The 15,904-nt window shown below is 41.7% G+C and overlaps 1 pseudogene; it reads left to right on the plus strand.

Annotated features, from left to right (window-relative positions):
• The first annotated feature begins 1,495 nt into the window (after positions 1 to 1,495).
• On the plus strand, positions 1,496 to 4,942 carry LOC141050870 (uncharacterized; annotated as a pseudogene).
• Positions 4,943 to 15,904: the final 10,962 nt, after the last annotated feature.

Here is a 15,904-nt window from a genome sequence, read left to right on the forward strand (position 1 = left end):
CACACGAGGCTCCGTCCTCACACATTACCACACGAGGCTCTGTCCCCACACATTACCACACGAGGCTCCGTCCTCACACATTAACACGCGAGGCTCTGCCCCCCCACATTACCACACAAGGCTCCGTCCCCACACATTACCACGCGAGGCTGCATTCCCACACATTACCACACGAGGCTCTGTCCCCACACATTACCACACGAGGCTCCGTCCACACACATTACCACACGAGGCTCCCCCCCACATTACCACGCGCAGCACTTCCTTTCTATGTAATTCAACCACTTCAGCCAAGGTAAACATACATTTAATTGCATCGGCATTCTCCCAAACAAAATGAGCCAAGAAGAGTCGCCAGGTCCATCTCACAGGCTGCAGGAAAATCCAGACAACGATGCAGTAGCTGATCGACAACAACAATATCAACAAAATCGTAGGATTGGTTATCAACAACGAACACCTGAGCAGATTGATAAGGACAGAGAGAGATATCACAAGGTTTATATCAACCGAGTGGCAGAAAGAAGGGAAGCTTATATATATAACCAGCGTCAATGAAGAAGAATTTGACACCTGTGGAAGTTGAAAACAACAATGCCCGTCGACGTAAACTGCCACCACCTTCGAGGTATGCAGCAAGAAATCCAGAGAATATACCCAGTGAACACCATGTGGGAAAGCAAGACATTACGTGTAGTGATTGCGGTGCATCTCACTTTTGGAAAGAAAAATTACACAGTGCAAAGTTTGCGTCATGCTGCGGAAGTGGTACTATACACTTACGTGAAGTAAATGAATATCCTCAGCGGTTTCAAGCATGGATAACTGAAGATACGAACAAGGCAAAAAATTTTAGAAAGAACATCAGAAAGTACAACAGTGCTTTTGCCTTTGCATCCTTTGGATTTCAGTCAATGAAATTTTCCGGTGGCCCACCCGTTTTAGCCATTCATGGACAAGTGTACCACTGTACGTTAACTTCTCTATGGTAAAAGACCTGAATACAATTAAATATACATTTTTAATTCATTCCTACTCTTTTTTAATAATTAAAAATATATTTGTGCTTTCTTTAGATCTCATACTCCTTCATATTCACAACTCTACATATTGGATCCTGAGTATGCAAACATTCAACGATTAAATAACGAGCAAAATGAAGGATGCAAGAGGGACATAATGAATACTATTGATTGTTTACTCAGAGATATCAACCCATTTGCTCAGGCTTTCAAGATGATGAAGGATATGATTGATCAGCGTGGCTACGACCAGCATAAAATCAAAATGTGGATAGCCAAGGATAGACAACACGACCCTCGCCGATACAATTTGCCGACAGCCAATGAAGTTGCAGCTGTGTTTGTCTCCAATGATGGAGAGCCGCCGATCAAAAGAGACATTGCCGTTCATCCCATTGGGCAGCGAGGACTACAGAATATTGTGTACCATAGCCCAAACTGTGATCCAATGGTGTATCCACTCCTCTTTACGTATGGTGAACACGGATGGCAACCTGGAATACGGAAGAAAGGGAGAACTGCAAAAAGGAAAAGTCATAAAATGGAGGAAGGTGACGATGAAGAACAGGAAGATATCAGTCACGATGCAAGGGAACAAGAAAAAAAAAAGAAATGTGTTGATGAGGGAATTCTATGCGTACCGCCTTCAGGATCGACAATCCTTCAACCCGCTGATACATTCTGGCAAGCTGACACAACAATACATAATTGATGCCTACCTAAAGGTTGAAGCGCAGCGACTGGACTGGAACAGACAAAACCAAAAGAAACTCAGAGTAGAATTATATGTTGGATCTGAGACCAGGTCGCATCGTCATACTTCCCTCTTCTTTTACCGGTGGAAAACGTGCCATGACACAGAATTACCAAGATGCGATGACTTTAGTAGCAAAATTTGGAAAGCCGGATTTATTTATTACGGTCACTTGCAACCCAAAGTGGGAAGAAATTCAGTCCGGCCTTTTACAACATGAAACAGCAATAGACCGCCCAGATTTGGTATCTACCATATTCCACTTAAAGCTAGAAGAGTTACTAAACGACTTGACTGCAAAAAAAGGTGGAGTGATGGGACAAGTAAATGCATACACCTACGTCATTGAATTTCAAAAAGAGGTATTACGTACATTCATCTGAATGTTCGTAGCAGTAATGTTAAGAATGGAATGATTAATAATGCACATTTAATGCATCCTTTTTTTGTTTCAGGTCTTCCTCATTGCCATATGCTCTTAATTCTGGACAATGAAGACAAGTTTCGAGAAGCTATCGATTGTGACAATGCTGTTTGTGCAGAAATTCCTGACCCAGAAATTAAAAAGGAGCTTTACGATGTTATCACCAGCTGCATGATTCATGGGCCCTGTGGAGAACACAATAGAAATTCACCGTGTATGGAAGATGTAAAAGGAATCCGGACATGTTCCAAAAAGTTTCCCAAAGACTTCAGCGAAGAAACAAATATTAATGTGGATGGTTATCCAGTATACCGCAGACGAAAAGATGGCATTAAGCTCAAGATTGGGGATGTGGAAGTTGACAGCCGCTGGGTTGTACCATACAACCCCTACCTCTCTCAGAAATACAGCGCACACATAAATGTGGAAATCTGCTCTTCCATCCAGACCGTCAAATATATTTTCAAGTACAGTCATGGCCAAAAGTTTTGAGAATGACACAAATATTATATTTTCACATGATGTGCTGCCCTCTGGTTTTTATGTGTGTTTGTCAGATGTTTTTATGACATACAGAAATATAATTGCAATCATATTATGAGTAGCAAAAGGTTATATTGACAGTTAGAATGAGTTAATGCAGCAAGTCAATATTTGCAGTGTTGACCCTTCTTCTTCAGGACCTCAGCAATTCTCCCTGGCATGCTCTCAATCAACTTCTGGATCAAATCCTGACTGATAGCAGTCCATTCTTGCAAAATCAATGCTTTTATTTTGTCTGAATTTGAAGGTTTTTGTTTGTCCACCCGTCTCTTGATGATTGACCAGAAGTTCTCAATGGGATTAAGATCTGGGGAGTTTCCAGGCCATGGTCCCAAAATCTCTATGTTTTGTTCCCTGAGCCATTTAGTTATCACCTTTGCTTTATGGCAAGGTGCTCCATCATGTTGAAAAAGGCATTGTTGATCACCAAACTGCTCTTGGATGGTTGGGAGAAGTTGCTCTTGGAGGACATTCTGGTACCATTCTTTATTCATGGCTGTGTTTTTAGGCAAGACTGAGAGAGAGCCCATTCCCTTGGCTGAGAAGCAACCCCACACATGAATGGTTTCAGGATGCTTGACAGTTGGCATGAGACAAGACTGGTGGTAGCACTCACCTGGTCTTCTCCGAATAAGCCGTTTTCCAGATGTCCCAAACAATCGAAAAGGGGATTCATCAGAGAAAATGACTTTACCCCAGTCCTCAGCAGTCCACTCCCTGTACCTCTTGCAGAATATCAGTCTGTCCATGATGTTTTTCCTGGAGAGAAGTGGCTTCTTTGCTGCCCTCCTTGAGACCAGGCCTTGCTCCAAGAGTCTCCGCCTCACAGTGCGTGCAGATGCACTCACACCTGCCTGCTGCCATTCCTGAGCAAGCTCTGCACTGCTGGTAGCCCGATCCCGCAGCCGAAACACTTTTAAGAGATGGTCCTGGCGCTTGCTGGTCTTTCTTGGGCACCCTGGAGCCTTTTTGGCAACAAGGGAACCTCTCTCCTTGAAGTTCTTGATGATGCGATAGATTGTTGACTGAGGTGCAATCTTTCTAGCTGCGATACTCTTCCCTGTTAGGCCATTTTTGTGCAGTGCAATGATGACTGCACATGTTCCTTTAGAGATAACCATGGTTAACAGAAGAGAAACAATGATGCCAAGCACCAGCCTCCTTTTAAAGTGTCCAGTGGTGACATTCTTACTTAATCATGACAGATTGATCTCCAGCCCTGTCCTCATCAACACCCACACCTGTGTTAATGGAGCAATCACTGAAACGATGTTAGCTGGTCCTTTTAAGGCAGGGCTGCAATGATGTTGAAATGTGTTTTGGGGGATAAAGTTCATTTTCTAGGCAAATATTGACTTTGCAAGTAATTGCTGTTAAGCTGATCACTCTTTATAACATTCTGGAGTATATGCAAATTGCCATTAGAAAAAATGAAGCAGTAGACTTTGTAAAAATTAATATTTGTGTCATTCTCAAAACTTTTGGCATGACTGTACGTGTACAAAGGACATGATGCAGCCAATGTTCAAGTGAACGAAGTCAGCAAAACCAGCACCTACCACTGGGACGAGATTAAGACTTACATCGACACACGATATTTGGCATCGCCTGAAGCAATGTGGCGGCTGCGAAAATTTGAGATGTCTGCACGTTCCCATGCTGTAGAAAGACTTCCAGTACACCTACTTTTCCAACAATCAGTTTACTTTGAGGATGAAATGGAGCAGCTTTCTGTGGAAAAAGCTCAGCGTGATGGCACAAAACTTAGGAAATGGTTCGTTCTAAACCAAACTGATCCATCAGCACATCAGTATTTAAATTGTGAAATACCCTACCATTATGTCTGGACAAATAAGTTTTGGAAGACAAGAAAAAGAGGTGCTGACAAGATCCTTCCAAGAATGTACTCTGTCTCTCCACAAGATATGGAAAAATTTTCCCTGCGCCTACTACTGATGCATATCAAGGGTAAGTCATATTCATCTAATTGTACGTTATTAGATCATCCTGACTTTTTTATAATTTTTAATTATTTTCTTTATGTTGTTTACAGGTGCTACATCATTCGAAGATCTGAGAACAGTGGAAGGACACACATATGAAACTTATATTCTGGCAGCAAAGGCCATGGGATTATTGCATGACGATTCAGAGTGGGACAAAACAATGGAAGAAGCATCTTTATTTAGAACTAACTGAAGAGCACGGCGCTGCCCGGGCATAGTAACTAACTGTAGTTAGTTATAACAAATTATAATTATCCTCCATCCCATAGTCCCATGCCCATATACCCATCACACATCCTCCATCCCATAGGCCCATGCCCATATACCCATCATACATATCCTCCATCCCATAGTTGAGTGCCCATATACCCATCACACATCCTCCATCCCATAGTCCCATGCCCATATACCCATCAAACATCCTCCATCCCATAGTCCCATGCCCATATACCCATCATACATATCCGCCATCCCATAGTCCCGTGCCCATATACCCGTCATACATATCGTCCATCCCATAGTCCCATGCCCATATGCCCGTCATACATATCCTCCATCCCATAGTCCAGTGCCCATATACCCATCAAACATCCTCCATCCCATAGGCCCATGCCCATATACCCATCATACATATCCTCCATCCCAGAGTCGAGTGCCCAGATACCCATCACACATCCTCCATCCCATAGTCGAGTGCCCATATACCCATCACACATCCTCCATCCCATAGTCCCATGCCCATATACCCATCAAACATCCTCCATCCCATAGTCCCATGCCCATATACCCATCATACATATCCGCCATCCCATAGTCCCATGCCCATATACCCGTCATACATATCCTCCATCCCATAGTCCAGTGCCCATATACCCATCACACATCCTCCATTCCATAGTCAACCATTATGACATCATAATGAGCGGCAGGGCTTGCAACCTATGATGACATGAGCATCGCCATGGCAACCATTGTGACATCATAGTGAGGGGCGGGGCTTGATACGCACACACTGTTTCCCCAGTATGTAGATAGGGTCATTATGACATCATAATGAGGGGCGGGGCTTGACGCGCACACACTTTTTCCCCAGTATGTAGATAGGGGCAAAATTGTTTGGTAAATTGGAATACGCGGGGTTAAAATTTCACCTCACAACATAGCTTAGGACGCTCTCGGGGTCCAGACGTGTGACTGTGCCAAATTTTGTGGCTGTAGTTGCGACGGTGCGGATGCCTATCCCAGACATACACACATACACACATACATACATACATAAATACATACATACATACACACTTTGAGCTTTATATATTAGATGCCCGGTGAGCTTCGACAGCTATTTGCTGCAATCCTGAACCACGCCAACATCACAAGTGGACTTGATTTATACAATATAAAAATAATATGATGGAAGACTTCCTCCTGACTAGTGTTGAACATTCCGATACTGCAAATATCGGGTATCGGCCGATATTCGCTGAATCGGAAGTTCCCATAATGCAAAGAGCCACTGCTGTGGCTCTGATTGGCTGCCGAAATGACGTCATCATGATGCGCGGTCTGTGCGCATCATGATGCGCCGTCAGTACGGGCCTTCCGGGTGGTCTATGCAAACTGCCCGGGATTCTGTACCGGCCTGCCGGGGGTCTGTGCGGACTGCCGGGGGTCTGTCCCGGCCTCCTGGGTGGCTGTGCCGGACTGCCGGTGGTCTGTGCCGACTGTCCAGGGGTCTGTGCGGACTGCCGGGGGTCTGTAACGGCCTGCCGGGGGGATGTTCTGGACTGCCGGTGTTCTGTACCGACTGTCCGGGGGTCTGTGCAGACACCCGGGGGTCTGTGCAGACTGCCGGGGGGCTGTGCCGGCCTGCCAGTGGTCTGTACTGACTGTCCAGGGGTCTGTGCAGGCTGCGAGGGTCTGTACTGGCCTGCCGGTGGTCTGTACCGACTGTCCAGGGGTCTGAGCGGCCTGCCGGGGGTCTGTACCGGCCTGCCGGGGGTCTGTACCGGCCTGCCGGGTGGCTGTGCCGACTGTCCGGGGGTCTGTGCAGGCTGCGGGGGTCTGTGCAGGCATCGTCCGATGGGACTACAAGTCCCATCGGGCGATGCCTGCTACCATGACGTGATTAACACATTAGCCAATGATGGGACAGTAGTAGACCCATCATCCGGCCTATGTGTTGAATGTAAAAAAAAAAATACATACTACATACATACTAGATGCTACATACATACTACATACATGCTACATACATACTACATGCATGCAACATACATACTACATATATACCACATATATACTACATGCATGCAACATGCATAATACATATATACCACATATATACTACATGCATGCAACATACATACAACATATATACTACATGCATGCAACATGCATACTACATATATACTACATGCATGCAACATACATATATGCTACATGCAACATGCATACTACATATATACTACATGCATGCAACATACATACATACTGCATATGTACCACATATATACTACATGAATGCGACATACATACAACATATATACTACATGCATGCAACATATATACTACATGCATACTACATATATACTACATGCATGCAACATACATATATACTACATGCAACATGCATACTACATATATAATACATGCATGCAACATACATACATACTACATATATACTACATGCATGCAACATACATACAACATATATACTACATGCATGCAACATACAAACAACATGTATACTACATGCATGCAACATGCATACTACATGCATGCAACATACATACTACATATATACAACATGCATGCAACATGCATACTACATATATACTACATGCATGCAACATACATATATAATACATATATACTACATGCAACATACATACTACATATATACTACATGCATGCAACATACATACTACATGCATGCAACATGCATACTACATATATACCACATATATACTACATGCATGCAACATACATAAAACATATATACTACATGCATGCAACATGCATATTACATATATACTACATGCATGCAACATACATATATGCTACATGCAACATGCATACTACATATATACTACATGCATGCAACATACATACTACATATATACCACATATATACTACATGCATGCAACATACATACAACATATATACTACATGCATGCAACATACATATATGCTACATACAACATACATACTACATATATACTACATGCATGCAACATACATACATTTTACATATATACTACATGCATGCAACATGCATACTACATATATAACACATATATACTACATGCATGCAACATATATACTACATGCATGCAACATGCATACTACATATACACTACATGCAACATACATATAAACTACATGCAGCATGCATGCAACATACATACTACATATATACCACATGCATGCAACATGCAAACTACATATATACCACATATATACTACATGCATACTACATATATACCACATGCATGCAACATACATATATACACCATATATACTACATGCAACATACATGCAACATACATACTACATATATACTACATGCATGCAACATACATACTACATATATACTACATGCATACTACATATATACCACATGCATGCAACATACATATATACAACATATATGCTACATGCATGCAACATGCATACTACATATATACCACATATATACTACATGCATGCCACATACATACAACATATATACTACATGCATGCAACATGCATACTACATATATACCACATATATACTACATGCATGCAACATACATATATACTACATGCAACATGCTTACAACATATATACTACATGCATGCAACATACATATATACTACATGCAACATATATACTACATGCATGCAACATACATATATACCACATGCAACATGCATACTACATATATACTACATGCATGCAACATACATACTACATATATACCACATGCAAGCAACATGCATAATATATATATATATATATATATATACCACATATATACTACATGCATGCAACATACATATATTCTACATATATAACACATATATACTACATGCATGCAACATACATATATAATACATATATACTACATGCAACATACATACTACATGCATACTACATATATACCACATGCATGCAACATGCATACTACATATATACTACATATATACTACATGCATGCAACATACATATATACTACATGCATGCAACATACATACATACTACATATATACCACATGCATGCAACATGCATACTACATATATACTACAGGCATGCAACGTACATACATTCTACATACATACTACATATATACCACATGCATGCAACATACATACAACATATATACTACATGCATGCAACATACATATATGCTACATACAACATATATACTACATGCATGCAACATACATACAACATATATACTACATGCATGCAACATGCATGCAACATATACACTACATGCATGCAACATACATATATACTACATGCAGCATGCATGCAACATACTACATATATACCACATGCATGCAACATGCAAACTATAAATATACCACATATATACTACATGCATACTACATATATACCACATGAATGCAACATACATATATACAACATATATACTACATGCAACATACATGCAACATACACACTACATATATACGACATACATGCAACATACATACTACATATATACTACATGCATACTACATATATACCACATGCATGCAACATACATATATACAACATATATACTACATGCATGCAAAATGCATACTACATATATACCACATATATACTACATGCATGCCACATACATACATACAACATATATACTACATGCATGCAACATGCATACTACATATATACCACATATATACTACATGCATGCAACATACATATATACTACATGCAACATGCTTACAACATATATACTACATGCATGCAACATACATATATACTACATGCAACATGCTTACTACATATATACTACATGCATGCAACACACATATATACCACATGCAACATGCATACTACATATATACTACATGCATGCAACATACATACTACATATATACCACATGCAAGCAACATGCATACTATATATATACCACATATATACTACATGCATGCAACATACATATATACTACGTATATACCACATATATACTACATGCATGCAACATACATATATAATACATATATACTACATGCAACATACATACTACATATATACCACATGCATGCAACATGCATACTACATATATACTACATGCATGCAACATACATATATACTACATGCATGCAACATACATACATACTACATATATACCACAGGCATGCAACATGCATACTATATATATACTACATGCATGCAACATACATATATACTACATACAATACATTCATGCAATACATACATATAGACATACAGTACATATAACAGAGTACATACTCACCATCACTTGTCACTTTGATCCCCGAAGCCATTGTCATCTATGGAATAAATATTAAAATAACAAAGCACCAATATACTCACCCTTGATCTGCAGAAGTCCACGAGTGTCCCATGACGATCTTGCGTGGAGAACAGCAGCATCAGCTGATGCTACCGTTCTCTACGGGCTCCAGGAAACCAGTGTCGGGAGGTAGGTATCCTTCCGCCCTGTATTCCTCCGCCACTGTAAAAAACAAAAAAAAAGTCCCTAGTCTAATTTTATGGCATTGCTGTGTGAGAAATTTCCCACGCAGCTTTTGCCATAAAGTGAGACTAGGGACTTTTTTTTTACAGTGGCGGTGATACCTACCTCCCGACACTGGTTTCCTGGAGCCCGTAGAGAACGGTAGCATCAGCTGATGCTGCTGTTCTCCACGCAAGATCATCGTGGGACACTCGTGGACTTCTGCGGATCAGGGGTGAGTATATTGGTGCTTTGTTATTTTAATATTTATTCCACATATGACAATGGCTTCGGGGATCAAAGTGACAAGTGATGGTGAGTATGTACTCTATGTTATATGTACTGTATGTCTATATGTATGTATTCTATGAATGTATTGTATGTAGTATATATGTATGTTGCATGCATGTAGTATATATGTGGTATATATGTAGTATGCATGTTGCATGCATGTGGTATATATGTAGTATGTATGTTGCATGCATGTAGTATGCATGTTGCATGTAGTATATATGTATGTAGCATGCATGTAGTATATATGTAGTATGTATGTTGCATGTAGTATATATGTAGTATATATGTATGTTGCATGCATGTAGTATATATGTTGCATGTCATATATGTGTTGTATATATGTATGTTGCAGGCATGTGGAATATATAGTATATATGTGGTATATATGTAGTTTGCATGTTGCATGCATGTGATATATATGTAGTATGTATGTTTCATGCATGTAGTATATATGTAGTGTGCATGTTGCATGTAGTATATATGCATGTTGCGTGCATGTAGTATATATGTAGTATGTATGTTGAATGTAGTATATATGTATGTTGCATGCATGTAGTATATGTAGTATGTATGTTGCATGCAGTATATATGTTGCATGCATGTGGTATATATAGTATATATGTGGTATATATGTAGTTTGCATGTTGCATGCATGTAGTATATATGTAGTATGCATGTTGCATGCAGTATATATGTTGTATGTATGTTGCATGCATGTAGTATATATGTGGTATATATGTAGTATGCATGTTGCATGCATGTAGTATATATGTAGTATGTATGTTGAATGCATGTAGTATATATGTAGTATGCATGTAGTATATATGTAGGTTGCATGCATGTAGTATATATGTGGTATATATGTAGTATGCATGTTGCAAGCATGTAGTATATATGTTGTATGTATGTATGTTGCATGCATGTAGTATATATGTGGTATATATGTAGTGTGCATGTTGCATGCATGTGGTATATATGTAGTATTATGTATGTTGCATGCATGTAGTATGTATGTAGCATGTATGTAGTATGTATGTAGCATGTAATATGTATTTTTTTTTTGTACATTCAACACATTAGCCGGATGATGGGACTACTACTGTCCCATCATTGGCTAATGTGTCAATCACCGTCATGGTAGCAGGCATCGCCCGATGGGACTTGCAGTCCCATCGGACGATCCTGCACAGACCCCCGCAGCCTGCTCAGACCCCCGGACAGTCCATACAGACCCCCGGCAGGCCGGTACAGACCCGCAGGCAGTCGGCATAGACCCCCCGCAAGGCCCGAACTGATGGCGTATCACGATGCGCACAGACAGCGCATCATGTTGACGTCATTTCGGCATCCAATCAGAGCCACAGCAGTGGCTCTTTGCATTATGGGAACTTCCGATTCCGATATCCGATATTGAAAAAATATCGGTACTCGGTATCGGAATTCCGATACAGCGAATATCGGCCGATACACGATATTTGCAGTATCGGAATGCTCAACACTAGTAGTATATATGTATGTTGCATGCATGTGGTATATATGTAGTATGCATGTAGTATATATGTTGTATATATGTAGTATGCATGTTGCATGCATGTGGTATATATATGTAGTATGTTGTATGCATGTAGTATATATGAAGTATGCATGTTGGATGTAGTATATATGTAGTATATATGCATGTTGCATGCATGTAGTATATATGTATGTTGCATGCATGTAGTATATATGCTGTATATATGTAGTATGCATGTTGCATGCATGTTGTATATATGTAGTATGTTGCATGCATGTAGTATATATGTAGTATATAGTATATATGGATGTTGCATGCATGTAGTATATATGTATGTTGCATGCATGTAGTATATATGTGGTATATATGTAGTATGCATGTTGCAAGCATGTAGTATATATGTTGTATGTATGTATGTTGCATGCATGTGGTATATATGTAGTGTGCATGTTGCATGCATGTGGTATATATGTAGTATTATGTATGTTGCATGCATGTAGTATGTATGTAGCATGTATGTAGTATGTATGTAGCATGTAGTATGTATTTTTTTTTTGTACATTCAACACATTAGCCGAATGATGGGACTACTACTGTCCCATCATTGGCTAATGTGTCAATCACCGTCATGGTAGCAGGCATCGCCCGATGGGACTTGCAGTCCCATCGGACGATCCTGCACAGACCCCCGCAGCCTGCTCAGACCCCCGGACAGTCGGTATAGACCACCAGCAGGCCGGCACAGCCCCCCGGCAGGCCGGTACAGACCCCCGCAGCCTGCACAGACCCCCGGACAGTCGGTACAGACCACCGGCAGGCCGGCACAGCCCCCCGGCTGGCCGGTACAGACCCCCGGCAGTCCGCTCAGACCCCTGGACAGTCGGTACAGACCACCGGCAGGTCGGCACAGCCCCTCGGCAGGCCGGTTCAGACCCCCGCAGCCTGCACAGACCCCCGGACAGTCGGCACAGCCCCCCAGCAGGCCGGCACAGGCCCCCGGCAGGCCGGTACAGACCCCCGGCAGTCCGCTCAGACCCCCGGACAGTCGGTACAGACCACCGGCAGGCCGGCACAGCCCCCCGGCAGGCCGGTACAGACCCCCGCAGCCTGCACAGACCCCCGGACAGTCGGTACAGACCACCGGCAGGCCGGCACAGCCCCCCGGCAGGCCGGTACAGACCCCCGGCAGTCCGCACAGACCCCCGGGCAGTCGGCACAGACCCCCGGACAGTCAGCACAGCCCCCCGGCAGGCCGGCACAGACCCCCGGCAGTCCGCTCAGACCCCCAGACAGTCGGTACAAACCACCGGCAGGCCGGCACAGCCCCCCGGCAGGCCGGTACAGACCCCCGCAGCCTGCACAGACCCCCGGACAGTCGGTACAGACCACCGGCAGGCCGGCACAGCCCTCCGGCAGGCTGGTACAGAGCCCCGCAGCCTGCACAGACCTCCGGACAGTCCATACAGACCCCCGGCAGGCCGGTACAGACCCCCCAGGCAGTCGGCATAGACCCCCCGCAAGGCCCGAACTGACGGCGTATCACGATGCGCACAGACAGCGCATCATATTGACTTCATTTCGGCATCCAATCAGAGCCACAGCAGTGGCTCTTTGCATTATGGGAACTTCCGATTCCGATATCCGATATTGAAAAAATATCGGTACTCGGTATCGGAATTCCGATACAGCGAATATCGGCCGATACCCGATATTTGCAGTATCGGAATGCTCAACACTAGTAGTATATATGTATGTTGCATGCATGTGGTATATATGTAGTATGCATGTAGTATATATGTTGTATATATGTAGTATGCATGTTGCATGCATGTGGTATATATATGTAGTATGTTGTATGCATGTAGTATATATGAAGTATGCATGTTGGATGTAGTATATATGTAGTATATATGCATGTTGCATGCATGTAGTATATATGTATGTTGCATGCATGTAGTATATATGCTGTATATGTAGTATGCATGTTGCATGCATGTTGTATATATGTAGTATGTTGCATGCATGTAGTATATATGTAGTATGCATGTTGCATGTAGTATATATGGATGTTGCATGCATGTAGTATATATGTATGTTGCATGCATGTAGTATATATGTGGTATATATGTTGCATGCTTGTTGCATGCATGTGGTATATATGTAGTATGTATGTATGTTGCATGCATGCAGTATATATGTTGCATGTAGTATATATGTAGTACATATGTATGTTGCATGCATGTAGTATATATGTGGTATATATGTAGTATGCATGTTGCATTCATGCAGTATATATGTAGTAAGTATGTTGCATACATGTAGTATATATGTAGTATATATGTATGTTACATGCATGTAGTATATATGTAGTATGTATGTTGCATGTAGTATATATGTTGTATATATGCATGTTGCATGCATGTAGTATATATGTTGTATGTAAGTATGTTGCATGCATGTAGTATATATGTAGTATGCATGTTGCATGTAGTATATATGTAGTATGCATGTTGCATGCATGTGGTATATATGTAGTATGTATGTTGCATGCATGTAGTATATATGTAGTATGTATGTAGTATGTATGTAGCATGTAGTATGGATGTAGTATGTATTTTTTTTGTACATTCAACACATTAGCCGTATGATGGGACTACTACTGTCCCATCATTGGCTAATGTGTCAATCACCGTCATGGTAGCAGGCATAGCCCGATGGGATTTGTAGTCCCATCGGACGATCCTGCACAGACCCCCGCAGCCTGCTCAGACCCCCGGACAGTCGGTATAGACCACCGGCAGGCCGGCACAGCCCCCCGATAGGCCGGTACAGACCCCCGCAGCCTGCACAGACCCCCAGACAGTCGGTACAGACCCCCGGCAGGTCGGCACAGACCCCCGGGAAGTCGGCATAGACCCCCCGGAAGGCCCGAACTGACGGCGCATCATGATGCACAGTTGCGCACAGACCGCGCATCATGATGACATCATTTCGGCAGCCAATCAGTGCCACAGCAGTGGTTCTTTGCATTATGGGAACTTCCAATTCCGATATCCGATATTGAAAAAATATCGGTACTCAGTATCGGAATTCCGATACAGCGAATATCGGCCGATACCCGATATTTGCAGTATCGGAATGCTCAACACTAGTAGTATGTATGTATGTTGCATGCATGTTGTATATATGTAGTATGCATGTTGCATGCATGTGGTATATATGTAGTATGTATGTATGTTGCATGCATGTAGTATATATGTAGTATGCATGTTGCATGTAGTATATATGTATGTTGCATGCATGTAGTATATATGTGGTATATATGTAGTATTCATGTTGCATGCATGTATTATATATGTAGTATGTATGTTGCATGCATGTAGTATATATGTAGTATATATGTATGTTACATGCATGTAGTATTTATGTAGTATGTATGTTGCATGTAATATATATGTTGTATATATGCATGTTGCATGCATGTAGTATATATGTAGTATGCATGTTGTATGCATGTGGTATATATGTAGTATGTATGTTGCATGCATGTAGTATGCATGTTGCATGTAGTATATATGTAGTATGCATGTTGCATGCATGTGGTATATACACTCACTGGCCACTTTATTAGGTACACCTGTCCAACTGT

Source organism: Dendrobates tinctorius, unplaced genomic scaffold (genome assembly GCF_039654945.1).
Source record: "Dendrobates tinctorius isolate UK_male_01 unplaced genomic scaffold, ASM3965494v1 ptg000154l, whole genome shotgun sequence".
NCBI lineage: Eukaryota > Metazoa > Chordata > Amphibia > Anura > Dendrobatidae > Dendrobates > Dendrobates tinctorius.